General features: G+C 55.5%; 1 protein-coding gene across 2 annotated transcripts in view; it reads left to right on the top strand.

Moving 5' to 3' along the window:
* Positions 1-16416: 16416 nt before the first annotated feature.
* The window catches only part of KCNG2 (potassium voltage-gated channel modifier subfamily G member 2), an 80147-nt gene continuing 75030 nt past the window's right edge, over positions 16417-21533 (top strand). The window contains exon 1 of one of the 2 annotated variants that reach the window (XM_033178454.1): positions 16417-16477. The gene's annotated coding sequence lies outside the window, so the exon portion shown is untranslated. The remainder of the gene's footprint in view (positions 16478-21533) is intronic. The other variant, XM_033178455.1, reaches the window with a different exon arrangement.

Raw genomic sequence — 21533 nt, 5'->3', positions numbered from 1 at the left:
ACTCCAGCCTGAGTGAAAGAGTGAGATGCTGAGTCAAAAAAATAAATAAATAAACAAAATGAAAGGCAAGATGCTGAATGGTGGGTGAGGGTCCACATTTCACTGCCAGGCAGGGAGGCCAGAGTGGCAGCGCCTCCTTCTCTCATCTGCATCTCAATTTGCCCTCCTTTTTCTCCCTATGAAGCTCATTACACGTTTTCAGGTATTTCCAGGACACTCACACATGCACATATGTATTAAGCAAATGGTAAGAATTATAAAGAAATCCGTATGTAAACAGAATTCCCCAAGAATATTTGCTGTGTGATTACCTGATACAAAACATGCAACCCAGTTTTAACGGCGAGCCTGAGAGCCTTGAGCCTCCAGACTGTTTCCTTCAGGGTTTCACCTGAGTGTAGCAATCCACCCGTCACTCACAGGTCAAGCAGGAACAGAAGCGTCACCACTGTGCTGGCGTCACCACTGTGCTGCTAGGCCCGGCTTCAAAATGACCACGGCTTGACCTGCGCCCTCCCTGGAGTTGTTAGCACCACAGCCACCAAGCGCCCGGCCAGGGCTAATCCAACGAGCAAAGTCCCTGTTTCAGAACCGAATAAACAGCCACCTCGTGGCATAAAACATCACGTCCTTGAAAACTGGAGCTGCTCTAAGGCTGCCTTTGCAAATGAAGGGACCTCCTGTCCCTGCTGGTCTGGAGACATCTCGCCGAGGCCCGGGCCCTGAGAACCGCGCACCACCTCCTCTGTGACCTTTCTTCTCAATCCTGTCCCAAGCATGCAGCCCCGGCCTTCACACCAACTCCTCACGTTGGGCATGCCTGGTGGGGGGACGGCCAGGAGGAAGCAGAGCCGGGACTGGCTCCCAGCATTCCTGGTCTCCCCACGGTGCCCTCCTCGCCTGGGAAGGAAGTCCCAGCTAAGCGTCCATGAGGCTTATCCTTGAGGGAAAGGCCTAGAGACCTCTGGGAGCACCAATGGTGGCCCAGGCCCCACCGTCTGGCAGGGCACGTGGCACTCCAGGGCGCGGCTTCCACCGTAACAGACGCGGGAATGCGGGGATCTTTGAATCCCACTCGGGTTTTGTACAAAGGGCATCTTAGGAGGGACCTTCTCCCTCTGTGCGCTTCATATCGTCTCCCACGAGCCCTGGGGTTACTCTAAATCCAGAGGGCTGTTGCATTTCCTTCTAAAACTCAAATGTTCCCCCTTATAACTTGGCCAGAGTCCAATTTGACACAAACAACAACAAAACCCCACATTTTAAAGCTATAGCAGCATTTGGCATTTTTTTCTCATCAGTGGCCAACGTCTCCCTGGTCGCTGCACCTGCTGGAGTTTCCCCAGCGGCCCTCGCCAACGTCGCACGGCGCCCACCGTCACTCTCTGTACCTGTTTGAAAAGCTGCAGAGCCTTTTAAGTTTGGGTCCTGATACTCTCCGGTTCATAAGTGTTGAGGAGTAAAGAAATTTCCTGTGATTCCACAGCAAATATAGTACAACATGTGGGCAGGGGAACAGTTCAGACGCCGGGCTTCTGCCCCGCAGCGTGCGGCTTCCCTCTCAGGCTGAAACGCCGACTCTGTGGCCTGGCGACCTCTCCCCAGGTGACCGTTTCCAGACTCAAGTGTTGGCCGTGGTCACGTTGACCTGCCTGTTCTCTATAATCTGTGTGTGTTGTGCCCGTGTGTAGATGCCCTGAGGTCTCACGGGCCCCCAGCAAGCAGCCCCAGGCCCTGCATGGGACAGGCCCTTCATACCCGTACACTGAAACAGACAAGCAAACACATGAGGCCATCGTGGTCCCTCGAGTAAACGACGCTTCACTGAAGTCTCCCCTTTCAAAACACGTACAGTGAATGACTCAGGCTTCAGAGCCACCCTGGGGTGCCGTCGGCTGGCGGCTGATGGAGCAGCTCCTCCTGGCTCCTCTCGGCCCTGGCACAGGTAGGTCTTCCTGCTTTCCAAGCCTGTGTCCCTGGCAGCAGCACAAAGCTGAGCTCCGCCCCTGGGTGGTGTGGGAGGAGACCCCTAGCTGCGGGCGCAGAGCCCTCTGTGGGTGGCGCGTGGTGGCCGTCCTCTGTTTCCCACCCGGCATCTACTGGGCCTCGTCCAGTGTCACTGGGAGCTGCAGGCCGGGCTGGCAGGTGGCTCCCGTGCCATCCCTGTGGGCTCCTCCTGGCCCTGTTGCTCCCGCTAGGAAAGTCCAGACCCATAACCCAGCCCACTTGGCAGCAGCGTGCCACCTGATCGGCAAGGCTTGCTCCCTTTGAAATCTCTGTGGGGCGGCCTGGTGCGGCAGCTCACACCTGTCGTCCCAGCACTGTGGGAGGTCGAGGCGGGCAGATCACGTGGTCAGGAGATTGAGACCATCCTGGCTAACACGGTGAAACCCCGTCTCTACTGAAAACACACACATACACACAATTAGCCAGGCATGGTGGCGGGTGCCTGTAGTCCCAGCTACTCAGGAGGCTGAGGCAGGAGAATGGCGCGAACCCGGGAGGCGCAGCTTGTGGTGAGCCGAGGTCGCATCACTGCACTCCAGCCTGGGCAACAGAGCGAGACTCTGTCTCAAAAAAATAATAATAATAAAGAAAAAAAGGAAATCTCTGGTGGGCATCTAAACGCACCTGGGCTTCCTACCGCGTGTCTCTGCGAGAAGCTGGGTTCCCGAGGGGGCTCCTGTAGTACCGGGGGTCCACATGTCACGGGGCGTGCGTGGAGCTAAGCTCATGCCTCAGAGCTGATGAATACTGGAAAGCCTCAAAAATTCCCTCCAACTAAAGGGATCTTTTTAAAGCTGCTGCTTGTTGATATTTATCTCACCGTCCAACAAGCAAACATTTGCATGCAAAGCAAACTCGGAATCAGCATTCTTGCCAGTCACTAAGGAAAAGTCTGTCCTTGTGATGCCTCACCCGGTGATGCATATCCCACTTCTGATAATAGACGGGAACATGCACACTGCTGGGGGAGGAGGGGGAGGGAGAAGAGGGGGCCAAGGGCAGCCAAAGCAGCCTGCAGGCAAACCGCAGCATCCTCAGACCCCTGCAAGCAGTGGCGCCTGTCCATGGCACTGTGACATGCCTGTTCCACAGGATGACATCACACAGGATGACATCACAAGGATGACATCGTAAGAACGACATCACAAGGATGACAACACCTTTAACCTGGGACATAGTCTGGGGAAGAGCGTCTGTACACTCGGTGTTACCCAGTGCATCCTACAAGCAGGTTACGAAAAGGCGACCGGCCCCTTGACATCACGTGGAGGCACTGGGGCGACACACAGGAGAAGAAGCGGCGACAGTCAGCGGGCTGGGTGGGAACGAGGGCCATGACGGCAGCCTGGTAACTTTGGGGCCTGTGACAGGCGAGCACTGGGGTTGAAGTGGAGAAAAGATGAACTCAGTGGCTGATGAGGGAATGACAAACGGGAGCCAAGTTTCCAGAAAACCAACCCCTCTTCCCTCCCACTGCTTCACCTAAAGGAAAGAATTTGGAAGTGAAGCCCTCCCCGCGTATGGGTTCAAAGTGGCCTTTAAACGCTTTGTGCCTCTCGCTGGGGCCGGTCCCCCGTACGGTGTGCAACCTGCCCTTGGCTGCTGTGCACACCACGCCTCCCCATGCGGTCACGCCTGCCACCTGCCTCTGCACCGTCTCCCACATGGTGTCACACCTGTCACCTGTCTCTGTGCCATCTCCTGCGTGATCATGCCTGCCACCTGTCTCTGTGCCGTCTCCCGCGTGGTCACGCCTGTCACCTGTCTCTAGCCGTCTCCCGCGTGGTCACACCTGTCACGTGTCTCTAGCCGTCTCCCGCGTGGTCACGCCTGTCACCTGTCTCTGTGCCGTCTCCCGCGTGGTCACGCCTGTCACCTGTCTCTGTGCCGTCTCCCGCGTGGTCACGCCTGTCACCTGTCTCTGTGCCGTCTCCCGCGTGGTCACGCCTGCCACCTGTCTCTGTGCCATCTCCCGCGTGGTCACACCTGCCACCTGTCTCTGTGCCGTCTCCCGCGTGGTCACGCCTGTCACCTGTCTCTGTGCCGTCTCCCGCGTACGAGCGGAAACACCTCCATCGCAGAGACCCTGTTTGTCGCAGCTCAGCACATGGCCCTGGACTGAGGGGGTAACTAGGGAAAGCTCTTCAGTGAATGAAAATGAATCATTTTACAGTAATAGGAAACAATTCATGGTGCCTGTGTCCCTGCGGACAAACCGTGTTTCCAGGGTGGGTTGGAGCCACCAACGCACCACCGTGAGGCAGAGTGTCCCGGGTTCACGGCTTGGCTGACATCTGAGTCGAAGCGGCTGGGGCATCGGCTTGGGCTCCACAAGGATGAGCGGGAGTGGCCCCTGGCCAAGCGACCGCACGCTCCCCTTTCCCCGTTCCTCATGGCATCCGCTGTACGCAGACACTACAGAAACTTGTGTTCCCTTCCCAGGCACCAGCAGTAACGCTGCAAGAATTTTAAGTGCTGGGTCCCGCTCTGGACCCCACAACTTAACAGCGTGGGAACACTCAGGGTGGACTTAAGCCACAGCCACATGGATTACTCAAGTGTTGGCAGATAAATCTCATGAAAAATTGCTGACAGAATTGGAATTATTCAGCTTGAAGAAGGGAGATGAGCTATGTTCATAACAGCCCACATCTCTATTTTTAGCCCCTGCAATTCTCGTTTTGGGGGCTGGGAATTCGGAGGATGGTCAGAGCCCGTTCACTCTGGGGGCTGCCGCTGCCTGACAGAGAGCCTGGTGGGGGCTGCTTGGCAGCTCCTAGCCGGCCGCACCCTCTGAACCTGTTTTCTCCGGTGAGCCGGCCGCACCCTCTCTGAACCTGTCAGAATCACATTCTCCTTCGTGGCCATGAATATTCAGCCCCCAAACAATGAACATGAACAGGGTTTTGCCTTTTCTATTCCTCTAAACTGTATCTGAGGCCTTACTAAACCTTCCTCACCTGTGAGATGAGAAGGGACCAGATGACTTCTAAGATGAAGTAGACACAACTAAAATCTCCTTTCAGCTCTGAAGCAGCCTGATTTTCTTTAACACAGTTTGGGGTGGACTTGCAGGGTGCACGGTCCCCTCAGGTCAACGCTGCCCTCACCCCACCCCAGGGGCACTGGCAATGCCTGGAGGCAGTTCTGATTGCACAGCATGGCGGGGTGGGGGGCCCCCTGGCATCAAGCGGGTGGAGCAGGCCTGCTGCTGGCACCTGGAGACGCACAGGACGCTCATGTGGGGAAGCCCAGCCAAAGGCCCGCGTGCCATGCTGAGGTGGGAGAGCCCGGCCTGGCGTCACTGGGTCAAGTCCCTGGCACTGAGCTGTCACAGGCCACGGTGCTATTCCCCATGGGGCCCCACAGACCTGACCACCACTGCCCCGGTTCTCAGCCTGGTTCGCCAGGGTCGTTCGTGCCCCTGGCCACAATAGCCATCCTTGAGGACACGGCACCTGAGCCACACCAGCCAGGGAGTTTGCTAGAACTTTCTCTTCACTGGAGTCACTAAGATGGAGCCTTGGAGCCATCGGCCTCTGTCTCCCTGTGCAAGCACCTGCCTGGGCAGGGCCAGGACGGGGCAGCCGTGCCAGACACAGGGAGAGGGCATGTGCCCCACAGCCTGGTTTGAGCCAGGGGCTCAAAGTAAAGGGGCAAACTATAGAAATAAAATTAAATCCTCACCATCTCGTAGCCTACCAGGCGAATGGGAAGTGTTTTGCAAAGCCTATGATTCTTTTATCTGAAGTTGGAAATATATCAACTAGAATTATTTTTCCTTCCTTCCCCTTCCTTTTTTTATGTGAGGAAGTCTGAAAATTAGGGTCTTTCTGTTTAACTTTATTCACTCAGTTGCTCTGTGGTCAGGAGCAGCACTTTACATTTTCAGTATTTTACAAAGTTGTGAAATAACCTGCTTGTAAAATGCTGCTGGGGCAAATCAGCAGCTTTCACAGCTTAAACCCCAAAGGTTTGACGTGGTGAGTGGCTCCTCCTATCCCAGAGAATGTGACTTCAGGGACAGAGACCACAGAGTGGCCAGGGTCCCCTTTCTGTCAGTTGTATGCTTGCCATGTTTTATGACTAGGTTAGACAAGTTGTGTGTAGAAAATATGGAAAATACCAAGAAGCAGAAAGGGGAATCGGAATCCCTCAAACGCAGCGTGGAGACCAGCGTGACTCTGCATCCTGTTTTCCTGCTTCGTGTGAGAGGCCTGCTTAGGTGCCCAGAAAACCTCACGGCATCCAGCAACCCTCAGCCGCGAATCGCACAAATCCCGGGTTTTGGACGAGTGTGAAGCTTACGGAAAAGCCAAGCGGGTTCTCCAAGGCGGAGCCGCAGGTGGACAGGGGAGCGTGGGTGACCTGGGTCAGCATCCGCAGATGTGCGGTTTTCATCCCGCCTTTCACCTGAGCGTCCTGAGCGGTGCCGGGTGCAGAAAGTCTTCAGAGACCCCCCTAGGGGCCGCGCGCACCCCGTGCACCACGTGGTCGAACCCCGAAGAAGGCTGAACTCCATCCAAGCCCCTGCGGCTGGACATCTCCACGATTCCCAGTTTTTCAATATTGTGGATGCGATGTCTGTTAACGTTCTCGCACCGAAGCCTTTCCGGCTCTCGTTTATTTCCTTAGGAGAGAATTTCAGAACCGGATAGCCGGACAGTTAGGAGATACTTGTCTGATTTTATAGGAAAAGTGCCATTGTTTTAATTTGCATTCTTTAATTATAAGTGAGCTTGAACAGTTCTTTCAAATGTTCGATATTTACATTTTTTGTCACTTTTATTTTAGTCCTCTGTGAAGGAGCCTCTCAAACATTCCCGGAGCACAGGCTAATTTAGAACATCTTATCCTGACAAGGCGGCCCAGCCGGGGAGGAGACGCCCGGGTCTGTGCAGCGGGGCGGGCGCTTCCCGGACCGGGGGAGGCGGGACGCAGGCGGAGGCCGCGGGGTCCGGGTGTGGGGGACGCGGGCTCAGGCGGCCGCGAAGCCTCTGACGGCCGAGGCGCTCCGGGTCTCCGCGGCGCACAAGGCTCGCCCGGGTGCTCAGAGCCGGGGCCGCCACGTGGGAGCCCGGCCCAACCCGCGGCCTCCCGGGTCCCTCCTGGGGGGCCGCAGACGCCCCCAGCCGCGTCCCGGAGCGCAGCAGATCCTCGCGCACAGCCCAGGCCCCGCCGGCCCGGTAGACCCGCTCCAGGACGCAGAGGGGCGCGTTTCCTCCGCGGCACCTGCACGGCCTTTGCCCGCCTGCCCCGCGCTCCCGTCCAGCAGGCCCAGCTCGGACGAGGCTCAGCTGCCGCCCCCGTTGTCTTTGCGGGTTTTTCTGAGGCAGCCCCTTTTCCTCGGGTGGATGGGACCCTGCGCGTGGGACCCCGCACAACCCCCGCTCCGCCGCGCGTCGCTGGACCCAGCCCTTCTCCAGGGTGGCGCTGGGGAGGGGCTCCTTCCTCCAAGGGAGTCAAAGTGGCTTCCACCCAGGAGATTCCCGAGGGGAGAAAACACTGGATCACATCCGGACGGCAGCCCCCGCCCCCTTAGAAATACTAGGGCCAGTTTGCTAATGAAAAGGTAAAATGAATCCGTCTCTTCGGAACACCGGGGGCCTCCCCCAGGGCGTAGGTGAGTCTGCCCTGTGCGAACCACCTCCGACCTCCCCACCTCCCCGTGGCCTCCCGCGCAGGAACCGCCCGGCCCTTCCCGGCCACGCCCAGGAGCAGGGGCGTCTCTTCCTTTGCCTTTCCTCCTCATGGGTACCCCCGGGCAGCGGCCCCAGGGTCGCTATGGGATGCTGTGTCGGCCGGCTCAGGGCCTCTGGGTTCTGGGGACCGGAGCCCCAGTGGTTGGACAGGGCAGGTGCAGGCCCCCGGGCTTCTCCCACAGACAGCGTGGCGAGCGGCACCGCGCAAACGCCAGCCCAGGCTTCGGGAGGGCGCCTGGCTCCAGTCCTGCACACACTGGGGCGTGGCGAGGAGATAGAGCACGCACATGTATGCACACTCACACATACACACACATGCACGCTCACACACATGCACACTCACATGAACATGCATGCACACACCCACTCACACACGACACACGCACGCACTCCTACATGCACACACACACATCATACACTTGCACGCACACACCTACATTCATACGCATGTAGACATGCACACGCTCACACAGGCACACACGCATGCACTCACACGCACACACACGCCTACACACACATGTACACTCACATGCAGGCACCCATGCACCCACACACGCATGCACACACACACGCACACATGCACACACTCACATGGACATGCATGCAGACACACACATACACTAATATGCATGTACGCACATGCACACGCTCACACAGGGACACACATACACTCACGCACACGCACTTACGCATGCACACACATACACACATGCACACATACACGCATGCACACACGCACCCACACACGCATGCACATACCCACACATACGCGCACACTCACGTGCATACACATGCACATGCGCACATACACACGCACTCTTGCACATGCACTCCCATCTCACAGACCTGGGCACACAGGCACACACGGGTGTGAGTCAGCAGCACGCGCGGGCTCGCCGCGGCATCTGTAGAGTGAGGCACCTCCCACGGAATCTCCATGTCCTCCCAGGACAGAAACCCCACGGCTCCGCTGCTCTCAGGGGGTCCCGCACGTCCCCCCCACCGCGGGGGCAGGACATGAACAGGTCGAGCGCTGCGCTGAGCGGCACAGGAGGCCCTGGAGCCCGGCTGACTCAGGCGCCCCGCAGGGAAAGCAGCCCATCCACGGACAGGGCCTTAGAGCCGCGGGCGCACAGCGCGGTGCACACGGGAGAGGCAGAATGAGGAAGGGGACTCACGGGCTGGACGCTGGCGGGGACAGGAGCCTCCACAGGGGCCGCTGCGGGAAATTTCCGGGCCACGAAGGGAGCAGCTTCCCAGGCTTTTTGCGCAGGAACCTTGTCTTGTCCTTGGTATTCCAGAGGCCATGACCAGACTCCAGTCTCATAAGAAGTACGGAAATTCCTAAATTGCTCAGAGGTGCATCCTGTGCGCAGGAAAGAGACATCCGTGCCCCTCCTTGTCCCAGGGAGCAGCACCTCCAGGTCTTGGGTCTTATCAACATACCGTTCCCGAGTGTGGCTTTTAATGCAGTTAATTACGTAGGGTGTTGTCTTCTTCCACAGAGTTTTCCAGCCTCTCCAGGGCAGAAGCTGTGTCTGGTGCATTTTCAGGCACTGCAGTGCCTGGCACACAGCACTGGGTACGTGCTTAACACAACATGTGAGCAAATATTTATTGAACTGCATAAAAGTAAGCCACTCTATTCACAAAAGAGAAATACCTCTATTCAGAATGTCATGGATGCCAGGTAATTTGGGGACAAAGGAAGCCCCAGTCACCCACAACCTTTCACAGCACACAGTGCAGGGCTGGGCAGTGCAAATAACTTACAGGAGTTTTCTCATCAAATCCAAGGCCATTTCCCAGAACGGTGACAGTAGTGAAATGGAATGTTACATTCACAGCACAAAATTGACAGAGACAGAAAGGACGTCTGCATTCCACTGTGGGTTTCAATGAAACGATGAGATGCTCGGAGGAAGCGCTGGCTGCTCACTGCATCAGGAACGTTCCATGATAGCAAAGGCACTATCGGGAAGTGTTATGTAAGCTGTCCATTAAGGACACTGATTATAAACGCTCACAAATATAAAAACCGCACGGCATTGCTTGCTGGCCTCAACTACATGCAGCAAGAGGGGAGGAAGTGATCACAGAAGGCACAGGTCACTGCTCAGATGCCCCCGGGCTGAGGTAACTCAGCATATAAAACTCCTCCCTTGCCAACAGCTCGGTAAGAACGCAACTGCTTACATTACAAAAGATTCTGGCATGCAGAGCCTTCGTCAGAGAGCCCACCAGCGACGTGTTTACGTTTCAATCCACTTCCAACGTCTTAATTTACACAGATTTCAGGAGCACATCTATTAGCTGAGTGGAAGGTGGTTTTATCCTCTGCACCACACATCAGTCCAAGACCCCAGAGCAGAGTCGTCTCCCTCGCCAAGAGTGCACTCGGCAGACGGCGACTCGTGGAGTGAACGTGTGCTTGTTTCAGTGGACGGCTTCCCACCTGGAGCTCAAGTTCAGACGAGGAAATAGAATAAGAGTAAATGTAGAGTTAGGGAATGTAGGGTAGAGATTAAAGTAATGAACACAGGAGGAGCCTGAGAAAGCCCCAGAGAGACCCTATGTTCCCTGTGAGGTGAAGGGTCTGCTGTCAAAGCTGGTTGGCACTGAGAAGAGGCGCCAGAGCAGCACCCACCGGGAGCCTCCTGGGAGAGGGACGAGCCTGCGGGCACCCAGGGGAACCGCACAGACACAGACCACGCTACAAACGCACATGAGACATCAGGGACTGGAAACAGGAGGATGAGCGTTTCAAACAGCCACCCAGTGGGCCAGAAGCCCCTCCACGCAGCGGCCTCTTCCCCTCAGCATGCAGAGAGGGAGGCTGCAGATGCCAGAAATGGGCCTCTATCTCCCATGAGCAAGAAACAGAAAAGAAGGGAGAGAGCAGAGAGCCAGGCAGATGCACAGAAGAATGAATGTGTCCAAAAGACGGACAGAAGCCCAGGGGCCGAGGTCCGTGGGAGCTCCTCCCGCACTGCGGAAGGCGGGTTCCCCAGTCCCCTCAGTACCACGCACCGGGAGGGGAGTGGGCGGAGGTCGGGAGGGCTGAGGGACACAGGTTTGCCGGTGGGATGGTGAAAATGCTTTAAACTGGATGTAGCAATGGCTGTACGCGCTGCGTAAACGAAAAGCCACTGAACGGTGCAACTTAAATGGGTGACTTGTAGGTATCAATTCTATCTCGGAAAAGCCACAGCATATATCATCTTATTTTGAAAATCAGCCAAGAAATGAAAATTGTAGTAAATATCTAGAAGAAAATGACTAATTTGGAAAATTCTAGTAAAGAAAGTAATTTGATATCTAAGTTTATGACAGTCCCATCCACTGCCTCATTTCTGCCTTCAGTGGATGCTTACCGACGACATGCTTCAGAGCCTGGCCCATGCCAAGGCCCAAGGACACGTATATGAAGGTGCCCCTGCCCAAGAGGCTTAGCGCTCAAGACAGATAAGCCCGTGGACCCACAAGCTCGCTATTCCTTTTCTTTTCTTCCTTTCCTCCTTTTCTTTTCTTTATTTTTTATTTTCTATTTTTTTTTTTTTTGAGATGGAGTCTCGCTCTGTTGCCCAGGCTGGAGTGCAGTGGCCAGATCTCAGCTAACTGCAAGCTCTGCCTCCCGGGTTTATGCCATTCTCCTGCCCCAGCCTCCCGAGTAGCTGGGACTACAGGCGCCCGCCACCTCGCCCTGCTAGTTTTTTGTATTTTTTAGTAGAGACGGGGTTTCACCGGGTTAGCCAGGATGGTCTCGATCTCCTGACCTCGTGATCCACCCGACTCGGCCTCCCAAAGTGCTGGGATTACAGGCGTGAGCCACCACGCCCGGCCTTATTTTCTATTTTTTTTTTGAGACAGGGTCTCTCTCTGTCACCCAGGCTGGTGTCCAGTGGTATGACCACAGCTCACTGTAGCCTCCAACTCCTAGGACTTAAGTGATCCTCCCACCTTAGCCTCCCAAGTAGCTAATATTATAGGGATGTGCCACCACATTCAGACAATTTTTCAATTTTTTTTCAATTTTTTTTTTTTTAGAGACAGAGCTTTGCTATATTGCCCAGGTTGGTCTTGAAATCCTGGGCTCAAACGATCCTCCTGCCTCAGCCTCCCAAAATGCTGGGATTACAAAAAGGAGCCACTGTGCCTAGTTTTTTGAAGAAATAAAATTTCAATTTTAATGTTCACACCAAGGATTTTCCTCTAATAATACATTGGTTGGGACTCAGCAATGTCACCACAGTCAAGAAAGTGGGTCAAGATTTGTCTGTGAAGATGTTTATGGCAGAGAATTTTATGATGGTGAAAAACTGGAGACAACATCAATGTCAAATAAGTTAAAGTGTGACAGCATCCCCAGGATGGAGCTCTGCTTAAAATGGTGTCAGAGACTGGAAAAAATGGAAAGTGTGCATTTCCTTCTGTGCAGTGTGTATACCCTGCCCATTGTGTAGTTATGACGTGATTTTTGTATAATAAACCAAAAATTATTTTTACATAAAAAATGACCAAAGTAGGCCAGGCACAGTGGCTCTTCTCTGGTAAGCCAGCACTTCGGGAAGCTAAGGCAGGAGGATTGTCTGGGCCTAGGAGTTCAAGACCAACCTGGGCCACATAGTGAGACTGTGTCTCCCCAAAAACTAACCAAATTCTGAGTGTGGTGGCACAGCTGTGGTCCCAGCTAGGCAGGAAGCTGAGGTGGGAGGATCACTTGAGCCAGGAGGTGCTATGATCGTACTACTGCACTCTAGCCTGGGCCACAGAACAAGACCCTGTCTCAAAACAACAACAACAACAACAACAACAACAAACGAGACCAAAGTGTTTAGGTATCAAAATGTTAACAGGGATAAGTTTGGATGATGAAGATGGGAGTTAAAAGTGATTTATTATTTTCTTCTTTGTGTTTTCACAAAAAGTTCACACATTTTCTACGATGAGCGTGTGTTACAGACAGAAAATATCTTAAAGTGTCTGTTCCTTTCGTAAAAGAGAAGCTACAGGAAGGTGCAGGCACATCACCTGGGACCCGTGCCTCTGGGATCACCACGGCGCGAGAGTGTGTGTGAGCGTGCACGTGTGTGCGAGTGTGTCCCTGTGTGCCTGGATGGATGTGGTTATGAGTGTGTGCATGCATGTGCGTGTGTGGCAGTGAGTGTGTGAGTTGCACAGATTGCCGATGTGAGTGTGCACCTGTGTGAATGTGATTGTGAGTGTGACAGTGAGTGTGTGATTTATAATGGGAGGTCATGAGCATGGACCGGAGCGAGTCCCACCTTCTGTGGCCTGTCCCCCCATCCTTGTGTCCTTGCAGCCCATCACCGGTGCTTTCTTAGGACACCTACAGTGCAGGGGTCCTGGGACCTGAGCAGCTGGAAGGCCCAACACCCTCAGTGTCTGCCTAACTCTGCTGTCAACAACAATCAGAAGAAAGGGAACGTGTGAAACATCCAAAGTTCAGAGACGGAGCAACAGGAACCATGAACGGGAAGGAGACGCACACGGTGAGGAAGTCTGTGGCTTAGGGAGACGAGAAGAGAACAGACAGGAGTTACGAGGAGCACACACGAGGCCACGTCCCGGAGACACGGGACCAATTTGCAGGATGACAGCGGGAGGGAAACTCTCGCGAGGCCTGTCCACATCTGAAAGACACGGGGCCGATTTACGGGATCCCGGGGGGGAACACACACAAGGCCTGCCCACGTCCGAGAGACGTGGGACCAATTTACGGGATCACAGGGAGAAGGAACTGGGTTGTACAAATCGCTTGTCAAGGGACGTGTTTTGCCCCCACGCGGTGCAGGGGCGAACTGCCCTTGGGCAGGACACCGCACTGGGTCCTCGCTCTAAGTCCCAGGTCCCATTTTCAAGACTCAGTTTGCAGATGTGTTCAGTGTTTCAACATTCTGGAAACATTCCAGATTGTGATGGGTTTTGCAAGCACCTAAAATAGTGACGATCATTAGTTTGTTTGCCATGAGCCAGACATGGCCTAGCATTGTCTCGTTTAACTAATAAAACAGCAATGTGTGTTCTGCGATTATAGACAGGGAAACTGAGGCACCACGCGTTAGGAACTTGGTCCAGGGTACACAGACCCTTCCCCGCTCCAGGACCAAGGGGTCATACTTCTCCCCATACCCCAGATTGGTGGACATTAGCCAATACTAAAACAACTTATTACACAGACCACATTATTTGTTGTCTTTTTTGTGTGTGATATTGGCGGATTTACTAGTTTGGATGCCCAATTCATTGTATTTTGATTTCGGAAAGTCTCCACTGACATCCTCCCAAACAAAATGGGAAGTGAACCAGCAGGGTGGGAGTGGAGCCGTGGCTGGCATCGGGGCAGCGCTCGGGGGCCCGGGCTTGCCGGTGTGACCCCTTCTTTTGGAAACATGAATTATACTGATGACTTGGATGGCCCAGCTCCACTTAGCAGTTTCCCAATGGCTTCAGATGAGAAGGAAGCTAATAAGCTGAATAACGGAATTAAGATTCTGAAACATCCGACAAGACTCATGAAAAAGTTTAACCTAATAAAAACTACTGAAATATAATGTACTAGGGACAAATTGTAATATACAGAACCTAGACTTTTAAAGAATCAAGAAACAGAAAATCATGGGGGAAAAAAATCCAACAACTGCACAGATCTGGAGCTTTCAGTTGACTAGCAAGCCAGGGCTGTCTGAAATGTGATGTGGTGCCTGGAAAGGCTGGTGAGCATTTTGGTTGGATCAGTAGAGGTATAGAGTCTGCAAAAGGGAGGTAATGCGCTGGCTGCATTCTGCACGGTCACAGCCACCAGAGACTGGGTCAAGGTGCAGGGTCTGAAAGAGGCGCCAGGGCTGAACCGGGCCAAGAAAAATAGACTGAGGTCAGAGAATGCACAGCCTGAGAAACCCTTCAGAGCCCCACGTCCAAACCACCCCCCGCGTGCCAGGCACAGACAGAGCGATCTGAGTTATCTTGTTTACTTTTCTAACGAGTGTGTTTTTTTTTTTTTTTTTTTTTTTTGAGACGGAGTCTCGCTCTGCCGCCCAGACTGGAGTGCAGTGGCCGGATCTCAGCTCACTGCAAGCTCCGCCTCCCGGGTTTACGCTATTCTCCTGCCTCAGCCTCCCGAGTAGCTGGGACCACAGGCGCCGCCACCTCGCCCGGCTAGTTTTTTGTATTTTTCAGTAGAGACGGGGTTTCACCGTGTTAGCCAGGATGGACTCGATCTCCTGACCTCGTGATCCACCCGTCTCGGCCTCCCAAAGTGCTGGGATTACAGGCTTGAGCCACCGCGCCCGGCCACGAGTGTGTTTAACAGGGGCTTCTGTGATCAAAGAGTCCTGGCAGGTTCTGCCTCCTGCAGCTGCAAACGTCCACTGGACCTTAAGAGCAATGTCCCCAGGGGCAGCTCTGCTCAGCCTCAAAGGCCTCCGCTAACCACCAGTCGTCCCCCACCCGCCAAAAAAGGCAGCCTCTGCCCTTTCAGGGACAGCAGTGCAGGCACCTTCTGCTCTGAATCTGGTAGATGTTTCCATGGAGAAAAGCCTCCCTTCCAAGCCCCGGTGCTCTGGCTGGAGCTGTAGAGGAACGCTTCCTTTTTGTGGATGCAAATGAGAAACATCTACTCACTAAAGGCTCCGCTGCGGCTCCAGGATCCATCCCCCAGACGCGTCCGGAATCCTCACAGCTGGTGTCTCCTGGGGATCCGCTGCACCAGAAGTGCCTTGGCTGTTGACTCAAAACCCACAGTCCTGTCCTTCCAGAGTCTTGGGCCGGGTTCCTCATCTCTTCCCGTGTACCCCAGAGGCTGCTTGGGAGTGGTCACAGCAGGCAGGAGGCAGCCTGTGCCTCTGGAATGACCACAGTGCGAGTGCGTGTGTGTGCAAGTGTGTGTGTGCGTGTGTCCATGAGTGCCTGAATGAATGTGGTTAGGAGTGTGTGTATGCATGTGCATTAATGACTCGGGTTATGAGACTATGTGAGAGTGTGCACCTGTGTGTGTGATTATGAGTGTGGCAGTGTGTGAGTTGCACGGATTGCCGATGTGAATGTGCACCTGCGTGTGTGATTATGAGTGTGGCAGTGAGTGTGTGAGTGGCATGGATTGCCGATGTGAATGTGCACCTGTGTGTGTGATTATGAGTGTGGCAGTGAGCGTGTGAGTTGCACGGATTGTCTATGTGAATGTGCACGTGTGTGTGTCCATGTGTGCCTGGGTGAATATGGTTATGAGTGTGTGTATGCATGTGCCTGTGAATGAAGTTGAGTATGTATGTGAGAGTCAGTGTGCACCTGTGTGAGTGTGAAGTTATGATTGTTTATGTGAGAGTCAGTGTGCACCTGTGTGAGTGTGATTATGACTGTGGCAGGGAGTGTGTGAGTTGCACCGATTGTCGATGTGTGAGTGTACACCTATGTGAGTGTGAGCGTGTGTGCCCCTGCCAGGGCGTGCCCTGGTGGGTGAGGTGTGTAGAGTGGGGCCCCGGCCTTCTGCGCCCCAAGGGCAGCTGGGTGGGCTCCGTGCTCCCTCCAGGTGGACGTGGCCCCGGCTCCAGACCCGGTAAGGGGTCGGCTCGCCCCTAGGGACCCGCGGATGTCGCGAGGGGGCGCCGCGCCACCGAAGGCCGGGACGGGGGCGGTGCGCGGGGCGGTGCCGGAGTCTGGGATGCCGGCTCCAGAGACGCCGCGCTCCGCCCCGAGGAGGCCGCCGGCTGGGTAAGCGGAGTCAGCAGCTCGCGGAGTCTGGACCGCAGGTAAAGTTGTGCGCGCAGTGGGGCCGAGGGTGGGGGCTCCGCGGCGAAGGAGCCGGGCAGCAGTGGGCGGTGAGTCGGGGGGCGCGGGCTCCTGTCCGATGGTTCCGCGCGCAGCTTCTTCTCCGGGCGCGCGGTGCGCGCGGGCGCGGGAGGGTGGGAGGGGACCTTGGAATCCCCCCATTCCGGCCAAGGGGACCAGGGTTGCTCCGGGCGGGGCGGGGCTGGTGCCGCCCCTTCCTGCTCCGCGCCGGGAGTCCAGGGGTCGAGGGGGGCGCCTGGCCGGAGGTGCTCGCGGGTCTGGCCGCGTCGCGCGCGTGGATGGAAGTCTCGGCCGCACATCGCCCCGTCTGTCCACGCTGGTCCTGCGGGGGCCCGGGTGAGCGGAAGGCGAGGAAGGGGCGAGGGTCTCCGAAAACCCGACTCTCCCGGCGCCCGCCCCAGCTCGGCTGGGGGCGCACCCGGCTCGCGCGGAGAGAGGGCGGGGGGTGGGCGAATGCTCGGCGCGCTGCGCCTTTCCGGGTCCCCCTTCTTCCCGGAGATGAACGCCCCACTCCCGCTGGGACACACGACCGCGCCCCCACTTCTGCCTCCTCGACCCGCAGTGACGCGGCCCGAACTGGGGGAGAGAAGACCCAGCTCAGCTCCCGCAACCGCGAAATCTGCAAACTCCTCCCGTCCGGGGGGCTCCCAGCCTTGCCCGCCGAGCGCAGCCCGGGTCCGGACGGTGGTCACTGGGGACGAGGAGGGTCCCTGCTGCGGGGCTCCCGGGTTCGGACGGACGTAGGGGGCGTCCGGCAGGTGAACAGGGCCCGCTCCGCGTCCCGAACCCACGAGTCCTGGAGACCCTGGGGCGTCCTGCGATTTCGGGGTGACCAGTGGAGCTGCCGCCCGCGCTCCTGGCTCCCGAGGTCTCCCCACACAGCAGGGGTTGCGGGGACCCCTCTGTCACCTCCTCCGAGGGGGCTGGTAACAATTCCACCTGCCTGGAGAATTCCGGGAACTCCTTTCCCCGCGGGAGCCTCCTTCTCCTCTGGCTGCAGAGACCTCTGGCTTCCGCGTGTGCTCAAGGCAGGCAGGTTGTAAATAATGGATTTTGACCCAGTTGGGAGATCTTGGAGTGATTAAGTGGAGAGGCTGTTCCACCCTCAGCCCTGCCCAGACAGCTGGGTGACCCCGCGGGCCACATGCCACAGGGGGACGGCCTCAGTCCTGGGCGGTTTTCGTTCTGCTGAGAGTCCAGGAGGCTTCCCGAGACCCCCAGCAGATCCACAGAAGCGGGGGCCCTCCTCCCCACCCTTGTTCTCCGGGCTGGTGCAGGGTACACAGTTGGCCTCTGAAGCCTCTTCCTTAGCAGTTCCTAGTGCCTCAGTGGGATGGGATTGCCGAGCCCTCTTAGTCTGGGAATTTGGGGGGCATTGTGGTACATTCTGGGGATGAGGTCACCTTAGCTGTCACGTTCTCGGGACTATACACTGTTGCCACAGAGGGTTGCTGTGTCCGCATCTTCCCTGGGGAGAGGTGACAAAAACAACTTCCAGGTCTATCGAAGGCCAGTGCCAATTGTTGTATTCCACTTTGCAAAAGTGTGTTTTAAATCTTGAGATTTCGATAATTTAAGGGAAAAAATGGTGTTTTCGTAGGCATGAGAAGAAAAGGAGGGAAGTGAGTTCTCAGCTGCCACGGGCAGGAGGCTGCTCAGCTTCCCTTTTCAGCGCCTGGCTGAGCCCTGCCTGTGCCAGGCGCACAGGAAGTATGTGGGGGGCGGGTAGCCAATCTGTGATTCGGGGTTTCTGCCCAGCGTGCGGCTGGGGCTGCATGGCTGTAGTCACAGGTACAGGTGCCTCCACTCATGGATCATGCTGGTAGGAACAGGCCAGTCAGAAACGATAGTGTGGTGGGTTTTGCCCTGATGAAAAACAGGTGCTTGGGTTCTGAATGTCTCGGGAGGATCTGCGTAGCTTTGTTGTTCTTTTGTCTGATGACTGGGGGCTGCTTTTCCGGAAGAAGTGGGTCTCAGGCAGGCACCTGGAGGGCAGCGAGAACGCAAGGCTGCTTCCGTGGGAGGCGCGTCGCTCTGCAGCCCTGGCAGGCGTGGGGGCGGGAGTGAAGGGAGCAGATGGGGCTGTGCCGCCAGGCATGAGCTCTGCGGGCTAGGAGCGGTGGCAGGGCCTGCAGGACGAGGACGCGCGGGGCATCCAGGGACGGCCACCTGTGTCTGAGTACTGCGCGCCTGTCCACGGGTGGGGGGGTAATTTTTTGAGGAATGGGGACATCTTAGGGCTAACACTTGGTCAGGGATGTTCTTGGTGGTGAGGAAAGGAGCCCTTGCTGCTTGTGAGGTTGCTCAGACAGAAAGGGGGGCTGCCATCAGGCGGCCCAGCCTGTGGGGAGGAGCCCAACGAGGGCGGACGGTGACCGAGGATGTTTAAGACCCCGTTGCTCAGGAGAGGCTTGGGAGGCGGGATCTGGGCCCCCTAAACCGGCTGAATCGGAGCCTGCCTCTGACAAGACATGTACCCCGCCTATCCATGTGGGAGGCACTCAGGGTCCTTGCTGGTGTTGGAGAAACACAGCACTGGCTCCTTCACAGCCGTAGCTTTCCTGCAGGAGCCTCAGCAGTTCCTTCCCCCGGTGGCCGGCGCTGAGCAGACGGGAGGTGGGATGGTTCCTGTGCTTGCGGTCGGCCTGGTGTGTTCCGTGGGCATCCGCAGGCTCCGCTCACCCGCAGGCTGGTTTGTAGGGACAGGTCTGCTTGGGGAATCACGGCGCGGAGCACCCAAAGCAAATGTCAAGTCAAAATGGGTCCCTGGTGGGGCCAGGTGTTCACCCAGACTCATGGAATTGCTAACAGGAATCTTATCAACAGCCGGTTTAGCCTTTTCATGTGAGGGGAGACCATGCCAGGCAGTTGCCAACAGTCTGGCCACGAGGAGCTCCGTGCTGTTGAGGCACCGTGAACTATCAGACAGCCTCCCTCTGCAGACAGCCATGGAGATGTCACAGGTGGCCGAGAGATGCTGGTCAGGGCTTTAACTGGTGATCTCTGATTCCCGCCATGTCAGATGAGAGGGTTGGACTGAATGATAATGCCCTGATCTGTGTCAAAATCAGTAATACATTCCCTCAAAAAAAAAAAAGGCATACACTATTTTAGTTTGATTGTGAGTATAGAAAAAGACTAATTGAAATGTAATGTAAAAATAGCGCAGAAGACCTTTATGTTTCCTTAGTCAATTAAGGAAGCCGAGACTGTGAGAACCGGTACCTGTGAAGGCCTCAGGCCTCGCCAGCTCTGCGTCCTCCTCCCCCCAGGGGATCCTCGTGTCTCAGTCCAGCAGGTCCAGGTCCTCCGTCCCTGCTAGGTTTCCTCAGCTGGGGCCTGTGGAGGGGCCACACATGCCCCACACCACCCACCCTTCACCCAGGCCCCGGGAAGGAGGGGACGCACACGCCAGGCCCGGGAGGCCTCTGAGGCAGTTCCCAGAGTTTAATGGCCTTCTGGATATTTTTAACCTTCTCGAATAGTTAAGCGATGGAGTTTAAATCTTAGATTAGACATGGGTAGTGAACGCATGAAATCAAAGGCTAGAATTATGGGGCCCAGTGGAGCTTCAGAAATCTTCAGGCTGATCGGAATGTGGCAGCAGTTTTTACTAAATTCCAGCTGGAAGAGACCAATGTATTCTTGCATAGGATTAGCGCAGTGGCAAAGGCTGTGTGGTCCTAGTTGTTCCTGGCTCAGCTTCCAGGTGCAGCGCACAGAGGGGCTCCTGTGCCCCCAGCAGGGTACTCTCACCCGTGTCTCCGCCCTCACGTGGATGGCTTCATTGCCCGCGTTTCCTATCACACTCATCACCTCGTTAATGGGAAGCCACTTCACCGGGGACTCTGGGGACCCCTTCTCTGGGGGTTCCAGGTGGTGGGTTAGGGTGGGCCTGGAATTGATTCTTAGCACATATCCTACATGACGCTCATCTCTGAGAAGTTTTGGAAATGATGATTTGTGGATGTGACTTGCGTTTTCGTAGTGAGATGGAATCGATAGAAAATAAGAGCATTTCACACATTGTGCAGTTAGTTTTGTGTGCTCCTGGTCACAGCATAAAATGTTTTTCTCACTGTGGGTTTAAAAATCATGGAAAGAGCTGCCCAAACTACCGACAGCTAAAGGGATCCTTTCACCTTTTCTCTGCGATTTAGAAATGTTCAAAAAGCACTTAGAAGACCAAGTGGACGCGACTCATGGAGGGGCGTCTGGGGACCCTGAGGCAGGTGCAATGAAGGTCGGCTCTCCCAGCTGTGACGCTGTGGTCTGGAGAGCCTGGCCTGGACACCTGTCGCAGCCTGGCCCCTGCAGCATCGGCACTAGTGGGGAAAGCATGGCTGTAACTTCTTCACTCAGGGCTAAGCAGACACTTGGCTGGCTCCCCTGCCTTCCTTCTCCAGCTCAGGTTCACACCCCGAGGACACCCCTCCCAGGCAGTGACACCTGTGTGCACACCTGAGCCACCCCCAACCTGGCAGATAACAGATTCTGAGCGTACAGTGGCTCTAGCACCCATCTGTTACAGCCAGGAGGAGGTTCTTGACTTTTTTTTTTTTTTCCTGTTCTTTTGGAGGGGATGTCTTTGTGTGCAGATTAACAGGAAAAAATTATATGACAGGTTTTATTTCAGTATATTTTATTTAACGTCATAGCAATTGATGCAATGGAGTGAAAACACTTTGGTGAAATAAAATACATTAAAAGTTAATGCTTGGCCAGATGCGGTGGCTCACGCCTGTAATCCCAGCACTTTGGGAGGCTGAGGTGGGCAGATCACCTGAGGTCAGGAGTTTGAGATCAGCCCGGTCAACACGGTGAAACCTCATCTCTACTAAAACACAAAAATCAGCCGGGCATGGTGGCAGCCACCTGTAATTCCAGCTACTCGGGAGGCTGAGGCAGGAGAATTGCTTGAACCGGGGAGGCAGATGTTGCAGTGAGCCGAGATCGCGCCATTGCACTCCAGCCTGGGCGACAGAGCAAGACTGCATCTCAAAATAAAAATAAGTA

This window comes from Trachypithecus francoisi, unplaced genomic scaffold, assembly GCF_009764315.1.
Source record: "Trachypithecus francoisi isolate TF-2019V2 unplaced genomic scaffold, Tfra_2.0 Lachesis_group19, whole genome shotgun sequence".
Lineage (NCBI taxonomy): Eukaryota > Metazoa > Chordata > Mammalia > Primates > Cercopithecidae > Trachypithecus > Trachypithecus francoisi.
Note: the sequence above shows the minus strand (reverse complement) of the source record. Positions and strands in the feature narration are given on the sequence as shown.